The 10303-nt window shown below is 37.7% G+C and overlaps 1 long non-coding RNA gene across 1 annotated transcript; it reads left to right on the top strand.

The window, feature by feature from the left end:
- LOC140225725 (uncharacterized) lies at positions 1-4687 on the top strand. Its single transcript, XR_011900702.1, has 2 exons — positions 1-662; positions 1068-4687. It is a non-coding gene; the product is annotated as an uncharacterized lncRNA (long non-coding RNA).
- Positions 4688-10303: the final 5616 nt, after the last annotated feature.

The raw sequence follows: 10303 nt of genomic DNA on the forward strand, positions 1-10303 counted from the left end.
GTTCGCCGCAGTCAAGGCGGATAAAGAATGGTGGTCGTATTTCGATTTTGGCCGCCATCTTGAAGCGTTGTGACGTCAGGAGGGTACGGGTTTTGCCGTGCAATCCGAGGTTGAGTCGGCCCCCCCGGCCTCGGCCAGCCAATGTACCCGATGTACCCGATACCGTGTGACGTCCAGAGGGTACGAAATGCGACCACCATTCTTTATCCGCCTTGCGCCGCAGTCGCGTTTTAACTTTGGTGCTGGGCGGTCACTCATGTGATCGCTCCCACTATGAGTTCCTCTAACTCGCTGCTCAGAAGTGTTTCGCCGCCTTATTGTGTTCTAACTGTGCTAGAAACATGTTACCAACTCCTTCCTAGTAGAAACATTTGAGTGCGACTCTCTAAACCGAAGATATTTCCTTATAAATATCGGAATCTTGTGATTTTTCGTGCACCATCTTCGGTTTAGCCAACAACGTAGAGCGATGGGAGAGATAAGTTACACTCGAGAACATTCTTATCAATTTTTATTACTCTCCCGAATTTGATAAGACTCTTACGCGACTCGATTGCAGGATGCGAAGCTCTGCCGCTGCTGGAAAGTGTGAGGGGGGAAAGGCGTCGCGTCGTTACTCGCGGAGTGGCTATTGGTGGGGCTAGAGTACCTTTATAGACAGAGTATGGCCATTCGTATCTTTTTACTACAGGAAAACTGTTCCGCTTTTTGATTGGTCAACGAGTTTTTAGGCTTCATGATGCTCTTAGGGCCGTATATAAACAAACAAGATGGCGACTCACCGTAACATCGATAAGAAGCTAAATTTGACACAAATTTCAATTATACGGCAGTAACAATTTAAACTAGCATATCTACGAATAACACACGAAAAAAACACGAAAACTATTGTTAAAACGCCTTTCACCTTTATCACAGGAGGATGTAAGATGTGCATAACCTCAATCTTGCTTGCTGATAACAGCCATCTTGTTTGTTTATTTACGGCCCTAAGAGCATCGTGTTAGCCTATTCGATCGCGACCAATGAAAAACTGGAACAGAAATGGCCATACTCTGTCTATAAAGGTACTCTAGGTGGGGCCTCCTCCGCAACCCTTGGGTAGGTCCAGTTTGACGTTCTGACTCTTCAAGGACTCTAAGGCGACGGTGGAGGGGAGTGACCTGCTTGAGAGGAGGGTGCTGGTTTGAGCGGTGAGGCATGGACGGGCCCGGGCGGTCCCAACACCAACGCAAGGCCCATATCGGACGGCGGGATTTTTCTCTTGTGCGCCGGTCGGCGAATTTTTATCGTTGTGACATATGATCACTATTCTATTATAAACTTAACGGACTGCTCGGTCGTCCTTTGTTCTACTTATTTGTTGTTAGAAAAAATGCTTATAATATCTTTGTAATGATAGTTAGCAATAAAGTTATTAGAAAAAAAAAAACAAGAAGAAAAAATCCAACATGAGTATGTTGGAAAAGCGTGCCGAATGACTGAAATGTTGGACAAATACCTCTTATTTTCACGTCTTTGCTTTTTGCATCAATTGGTACTTTTTGCTAAATTTGGGAGAAAATATTGATTCATGAACGTTGAATGTAAATTAATTTTAAAGATTCCGTCCGATTATCTTGATTTTAAGCTGATATGCGGCATTTGCGCACGACCGTGATTTGGGCGAACTGCCGTGCATCGAAATCGCGTTGAGTTAATCTCTTTGGATTTCGAACTGTAACTTCTCTCCTATTCGGCCGATTTGTACAAATGAGGTCTCTTTTTATTTGTACTTCAACGGAAAGTAAAGAAAAACTCGCTAAATAGACGGAAAACAATTTTTGAGAGAATTTGGTGGATCCTGGCATCACGGTGAATGGTTAATCGGTTAATCGCCTCGCCGTCTTTTATTGCCTTGCTCGAAACCGGACACCCAAAGTTATATCGCGAAATAACTGTAGTGGTTTAAGTGGATTTCGGCAGGGGCCATGGTTAGTACATAGTATAATGAGTCACGAGGCTCATCACAGATTGCACTTACAGTGCAAGACGCTCATTGGCTATAGAGTTTTGGCGGGAAAGAAGGTTCTAGAGTTGAGTCCTCCGAGCGTAAGAAAGCTCCTATGAGGTTTCTATCAAATTGAATAATACGGTTTTGACAGAAAAATGTTCTCAAGGGTTTCCAATTAGCAGTTCATTAGATTTTTTGGTAAAAGACCATCAGGGCTTGACAGTGTAATGGTTCAAAGACAAAGAAACGGGTGCGAGGAAAAAAGTATTTGGACGACCCGTTGAATAGCATTGGTTGATCTGTGTGCTGTACTATGGTACATCCGAGTGATTTCAAAAAGCGAGCCCTACTGGCACGCTTAAAAATAGTTCGTTCGAGCGTTCTACTAGGCCGATTTCCACGATTTTTGCGGTTATCGACAGGTGATAGTCCCTAGATGAGGAAAAAACACCAAGAAGTGGCCCGAATACTGTATTAACAAGGTGGAGAAAGGGATGAAATAATTGTACTTTTTGGAACTTCTTGGCTTTGATTTCCCCGCAAAATGGTGTGGACCCAGCACCATTTCTCTTAATCAGATTTTGAAAATAGTTCATTCGATTTACTGGTCCAATCGCTCCAGGCCAAAAGGATTGGACAAATGAGAGTCGGGCATGATTACTTTTTAATTTTTTGGGGTCAATCTTTCGTTGGCGCGGGCCTAAGAAAGCGCGAAGCGCCCTCTGGGCGTTGAGTATTCATACGAGTGTATCTATGAACCACTTTCTTTATTCGTCTATACTCACTAGTTAAATCAGCAAACTTCGTAATTCCATAAGTCGCGTTGTCATAGACATCGTTATTTAACTTCTCAATGATTTTCAAATTACTTCTGAAAACATCAAACCGTGTCGCTTGCTCAGCTGCATTTTTATAGGATCTCCCGAACGTGACCATAAACTCATAAAACTGCCTCAGTTCAAACTAAAATGGAAATTATAAGTGAATGAATTGGAATTAAAAAATAAGGAACATACAATCATAACGGAAATTAGAACAATTGCGGTTTTTGAAGCTCGCATGACCTTTAAGAATAGATCGTCTGAGATCATATCAGTAGAGGTACAACCCTGGGTGGAAATAGGTGAACCAGTGGGGAGGGGGGCCCGCCGGCCCGGCCCTCCCCTCAACTCTGCTTGGACACTTCCAAAACATGTCAAGGACCCAAGCTATACTACTTAGTTTTGAGGTAAAAGGCATAGGAAATGTAATAAAACCCATTAATTTGAAGAACCTTAAAACGTGACAGCCATTTTATTACTTTTGACATCACAACACCTGGATTTGGACATTTGCAGTTACAGGTCATTTTAGTACTTTGAACATTAGATAACATGGGTAGTTTTGCTCAGTGAACATTTCATGTCATGGACATTAAAAAGAGGACATTACGACAGTGGGTATTATTTATTGGACATTTTAGACTGGACTTTTTCAATGATCACCTTCTACTTCCTCTCTACTTCTTTAGCTCTGCACATGGAGCCACAAAGATGAAAACTGACATGAGCAACTTACCGTCAATACAGGTTCCGTCGAGTGAACACTCAGTATCACATGCGCCAGGCATGAAAAAAATATTATTGAACAGCCAATTCGATACATAGTACGATTAAAACGTATACTTTTAGGCCTCTGCTGACATAAAAAGGGGAAAGGTGACTGAACCAGCCATGGATCAAGCTGGGTATAGTAATCTAGAACATTAAGAGTCAAATGATTCTTTGGCTCCGTTTGCATAAAGTTATATATGTGTATGTGCTTCTCTTTAAATAGTAATGAACACTTGTTTGCTCATTTTTTTTTTCATTATTTGTTTTTTACTCATCACTGACAACGATGAGAGAATACGCACGAGGATGATTGCGTCTCTCAATTATGAATTTGAACGTATGCCACCTGTGTGCCACTTGACAATTTATGCAACTGTATGCAGTAATTTTTATGGAACGACACCGTATAACCTTTACCATCGATTTTTTTTTCTTATTTATGCGTATTATTATTGAACGAATGATATTTATAGCTGGCACTGTCAAGTACATATATAATAAAAAATGCAATTATTATTTGTATTTATTTGTCTTGATAAAAATGTTATTGCATCTGCAGTAGGTTTATATTTCCCTCAGTCAACATTTTTTTTGAACTTTTTGAGACTGGGATTATTCAATTACTTTACGATCGAGAGGAGTAAAAAAGGCAATGGAGAATTTGCATGCAAATGTTTTATTGCTTCATCTGAAAGTGCTTAAAGAGCTGATTTCACAGTATTTTTTGTAATTTTTTTCTGATATGGGAAATAGTATAAAAATAAATTTGCAAGTGAGAAAATGCACGGCCCAGTGACATTATCTGGCGGCATTTCTCATTTAAACACATACTAGGGGCTTATGGGGCTGCTTCGCAGCCCCTTATTTTTCCTGTACACTTTTCACTTTCACATGTTTTTTTTTTTATTTATTTATTTTCATTTAATTTTCTGTTTTGTCTTTGAATCGGGTCTAATTATTTTTTTGAGAGAATAAATATAACAAATGTTTTCAAAAATTGTAATTTTATTTAGTAAACTTTAAACTAAAATTTTGTTTTAATCTTCATACAAAATTATTTTTTAGGTTTTACATTTGTTTTCAAACTAATTTTAAAGAAGATCTTTTTTTATTTTTTAAATACTTTGCTTTTTTTTCGATTAAATTGTTGATTCTTCTTTTGCCATTTCTGTCCTGCTTTTCTTCCTATATTTCCTACAACTTTGCTCTTCTTCTTTCCTCCTTTTGTCTTTTCTTTTTTTGCTTCTTCTTTTTCTTCTTCAGTAGCTGTTCCTTCTGGTTCTTCTTCTTTTTCTGCTCCTGTTTTAACTTCATCTAATTTTTCCGCTTTTTCTTCTTCGTTTTTTCCATGTTCAGTCTGCTTTCTGGTTCCGGTAATAAACTTACCTATATATGGATCCTTGAACTTTAAAGCAATAAGGTCCATCACCCGGAATATCAATTCGATTTGCAGAGAAAGAGGCAAAAGCAACAGCACTATTATAATTTCTGATATGCTTTATGAAATTTGGAGAATATAAAAATTATGATTTCAAATCGGTATTTGTCCGAATACTCGGTAAAGAAATTAAGCCATTTTGGCAGCAGTTATTAAAATGACCATTGGACATTTCACCCTGAAAATGGTGAGCATCACAATGATGACAAATTATATTCATTGAACCGACTGAAAATTTGGTAACAAAATTTTCATCAAAGTTCTGATCATCAATTTTATACTTCCGAAATGAAGAAATGAAACTTTGATTTTCTATATTAATAACAGAGTTAAGTTCTTGCTTCACTAAACGAACATGCAAAGAATTCTGGAAAACGCGACCACGTTTTGGAGGACGACCGCCTCGGTCATTGAAAATTTCACTCATAACAACTGTTAAATTTAAAATTAAAATTAGTAAAAATTATTATAATTTTAACAAAATCATAACTGAAAAGTTCAATTTTTAAATTAAAAAAAATAAATCAGAAGAGGAAATTAATAATAAACATATTTATACACATTGAAAAGAAACAGCGTGAAAGAGAAAAAAAACTTGGAGGTTATTGACTTAATGAGGAAAAATTGGCAATAGGAAAAAGATGGAACCAATCATGAAAAACCGCAAAAAAAAAAAAAGCGCGGGAAAAGAAAAATGTAAGTTGATGGCAGTTGAGTGTTGGAAGTAACCTCACTTAATGATGCTTGTTGAACGAAAACAGCTGATAAAAAGACAGCAAACAGTAAAGTAAGATGCGTAGCAACAAAACTTTTCCGAAAAACAAAAAACAAAAAACCCCCACTTCCCCTCATCCAATTTATGAGTTTTTAGGGATTTAAAAATCGGGGACGAACCCCAGAAAATAATTTATAGTTTTCCCGAAGCATTGAGAACAACACCTTTCAAATGAACCAACGCCCCTCGCAATTAGTACAGTGGTTGATTCACAATTTCATTCTATTTTTCAAATTAAATATTAAGATATTATACCGTAAACGATCATTTTGTCATATCTTCTCCAATAATTGTTCAATTCATGAACCAAGGGTATCCTCCTGTTCAGTTCACTCAGTTGTTTCCACTTAAACACGAAATTTATCAAATTTTAGATACCTGCAAATTCTCTTTGACCATTCATTCGTGTTAGGGGTCCTTAAATGAGTTTTTTAGGGGATGTTTATGAATCTATATAAGAGAAATTGAATATGTAATGATTTTTCATGCATCAAGTAAATATTTTAAAACAGCCTTAGAAAAAATGGGTCTCATGCTTACAAGAGATACATGTAGTCAACTTTGTTAACTTTCCGTGCGTAAAATCGCACGAAAGCAGGTCAAACGGACAGAAGAAATGAAATGAAAGAGAAATGCCCTGCAAAATCCACAATTTAATACCCTGGTAAAAATTGGCGATAAGAGCTGCGTTTCAAAATACCATAGGAATTCTTATAGCCGACTAAAGAAGGCTACAGAAAATCATATAGCTATATGAATGCTGACTGTAGAATGCAGAGAAAATTATACGGCCGGGCTATACGAAGCGATAAAAAATTATGCAGCCGTGCTATGGTTCCAATAGCCGGGCTTTACACTATATCGCCTGGCTGTTGCATTTTCGCCATCGATTATAAAAGGCTACGAGAAATTGTGTAGAAATTTTTGTCCTTTGGAAATCATTAAGTTTGATACGGAACCACCTTAATATTTACAAAACACACATTATATTTTCCTTTAATACATATTTTTTTTCATCAATTAAAACGAGAATAATCCATACAGGCTGTGCAAAAATTTCATAATCATGAGTTGAATAACGCTGACTCCGCCAGATTAAATATTAGAGCCTAACACAAAGCGGAGCGGCAACGCACTGGCGCCTACAAACCCAACAGCGATACTTCACGCATTGCGCAACGCGTGAAGTATCCCTGTTAGGTTTGTAGGCGCCAATGCGCGTTTCGGGCTGGCTGCCCGCCTGCCGCACCGCAGCGTGCCACCCACGGCGCTTAAAGCAACTATTTCACACCAGAGGTATTGCACAGTATCATACGAAACTGAAGGCGCTTTAATATATTAGGAATGGCAGGCATCCATCAAAAGTACGGAGCTTTCCTCGCAAAATAAATCAAGATACTACGGCCCAAAAAGAGAGCAGCAGTCCAAAAACTCACTAAGTCCTAGCATCCGTAATTAGTGAGTTTAGCATACACATCATTGCCCGGCTGTGAGTTGCTTAGTCACCATCGGCTATAAAAGGCTATAAGAAATTGTGTAGCCGGCTATAGAAGCTATTGGGAATCTTACAGCCGGCCGTAGGTCTATGGTATTTTGGAACACAGATTCTACTGCCAATTTTTACCAGGGTGCACAGTTATTTATTGGCGTATTTCATAAAACGCATTTTCAAAATTGCCGCGTTTGTAAACCCCGTCCTCGCAGTTGCTAGCAAATGAGTTTGACAGGGAGGGATGCAGGAAACCCTCGCCGAATTGGGCAATCTCGCAAACTAATAAAAATCTTCCTCGCGCATTATGTCAATCATTTAAATCATTTTCTTTTAAAAACGCAAAGAAATGAGGAGAAAAACGCATGAAAACTATTGGAGTCGTACGTGAGAAACAGTTTGCTCATCGGGGAAGTGAGCGAGTTTGTCTGTTGGAACACCTTGGCAACAGAACCAACAAGTCCTTCTGTGTACCTGCCTCTCACTAGGACTTGGTCGCTCTTTAAGGGAGGGTCCACGTATGTTTAATAGTTTCTCTGCCAAAAGTGTAACGTGAAACAGCAAGGTGAGTCACATTCTGAATTAAAATACTCATTTTAAGGTGTTAAATTTGCCGTTTCTCCCCGTCAAGGTGAAGAGGATAAGGAGACATGAATATTGTTGGGAGTGCTTCGAATATCTTTGGAAACCAAAAGGGAAACAAATGTTCTGAGAAATTTTACATTTCTTTGAAATGCTTTTCAAAGCTACTTTTGATCGAAATCGTACTCATTTTTCATTCCATCGATGCGTATAAGGAAAAGGATTCCATATCCCCATGAAACTCGCAAACTACGTATCTCGGTGTGCGACGTTGCTGATTTCCTGTTATACTTTATTGTTTTAAATTTAAAACGACTCAACGTCGATGCTTAAGAACTTCAATGATTTATCTTCTTTTTACGAAGAAAATTCTAAACAAGTTGGTTTTTGCAATCGCTAGCGATAGCAATATTCGTCATGGGAACTTTTGCTTCTGGGATATGAAAATGTTAAGGTACAGTTCGTTTGTAGTATCTTCAGGATTGAAGGGGCTATGTAATTTTGTGTCGACATCTCTTTTTTAACATTTTTAATTTTTTTTCTTTGCATACAAGAAAGCTGTTATATTTACCAATTATTCATTTTCGTTGGATTATGTATGGTTTTCGGAAGTTAACGCATTTAACTTTCAGTTTCGTTTTTTCGGCGTAAAGTATGATATTTTTACTCTACTCATATGCCCGAATACGCATCATAAGTGACCTATGTGCTTCCTAAGTTGCCATTTTTTTCATCAAATAGATGTAACTGAAATGTTAGATGTGTACTACCTATACTACTTTCATGTCATTGCTTTATTTATTTATTTATTTATTTATTTATTTACTTTTTGCGTAGGTATAAATTGTTATTTTTTTCTGAATTTTGGAGAAAATATTGCTTTAAGAACGTGGAATGTAAATTAATTTTATTGAAAAAAGAAAATACCATCATTAATTTGGGCGAACAGAGAAAATGTACATCAATATTTGGGTCAACATCTCCCTGATTATATAACGGATGAATATATTAGTATTTCTGTATCAAAAAACTTAGCTTTTGTCTTCAGAGATACAATGATTCTAGTCCCAGTCAATTTGTTTTATTGAAAAAACAAAAAAACAAAAAATAAATAAAAAAAAAAAAAAAACTGAAATGTTAGACATACTATTTTCATGTCTTTCTATTTGTATCAATAGGTACTTTTTGCTTAACTTACGAACGTTGAATGCAAATTAACTTTATTGAAAAAAGAAAATAACGTCATTAATTTGGGGGAACATGTGGCTGATTATATGAAGGAGGTATATTCCAGTATTTTTGTTTAACATATTAACTCACGAGAAAATGTTCGTACATTTATCATCTAGTATTAATTATTTTTTGATGATTGGTCTAAAACATTCAATACAACCATTAAAAATTAACTCCCATCGTCGGGTATCGAACTCCCGATCACCTATTGCCCGCACCTTATCAAAAAATGGGGCGCCTCAGTCAACTAGGCTATGTCAGAACCACGGCAGACCGAGTAAAAATAGCATTTAAAAGACTCGGACGATGGGCGGGACTTATCACAAGAGTTGTCCTTGAGCGATTCGGCGATTCGCGTCTTCGTAGCTTCTGGAGAAATGAGCTAAGCGCCTTTCTCTGTGAGACATTGTTTGCCTATGCTATCATGTGTCTCAAGGTTCATATCAGCAGGCATTTGCCATCGCGGCAGTAAGCTGAGGCAATATTTGCGTATCCATGAATTAAATCAATCAATCGAGCTCTGATTTTGACTTCTTTATCCGTAACGAGTCCTCCAGAACAATTTTCCACCTTGTACGATGGTTATTATTTCTTTACTTCTATTTTTCAAATTTGAGGTGGGATAATGGCGGCTTCTCAAGAACACCGAGGTAGGCGATCTTTTGCACCAACGAACAGAAAACTGATGGCGAAAAATAACCAATCAGAACCTCCCAAAAAAAAGAATTTGCCTAAAAACGGAACTTCGTGGTTCTGCGCAGATTTACCAGTCAGACACGACATCTCGAGGTGGAAAAAAACTCGCTGAAAGCGAATTTTAGCAATCAACACAACTTGACGTAGAGACATGATTGGCTAAAAAATACAACGGTTTTTGATACATCGGAAAATCAACCAAAAATCGGAGACTGGGCGAAACGCTCAAGGTCGCAGAGGTATAGGAAATCCCATAGCGAAAGCAACGGAACGATTGTAATATCATGGGGAACTCCTATCCCATGACAAAAAACCGAAAGGAATAATGATAACTTGTTCTCCTTTAAAAACATAAAGTAGAAGTGGCGATTTTAAAACACCGTTAACGAGATACATGATTTGGAAGTTACGCCGCCGCAGAGAAAAAATGTTGCGTAGTGATTGAATTCACACCTTGTCCAGAGGTCATCGTTTTCGAGTGTCTTTCCCCCATTAATACATTTGA

This window comes from Bemisia tabaci, chromosome 10 (genome assembly GCF_918797505.1).
Source record: "Bemisia tabaci chromosome 10, PGI_BMITA_v3".
NCBI classification, from domain to species: Eukaryota; Metazoa; Arthropoda; class Insecta; order Hemiptera; family Aleyrodidae; genus Bemisia; species Bemisia tabaci.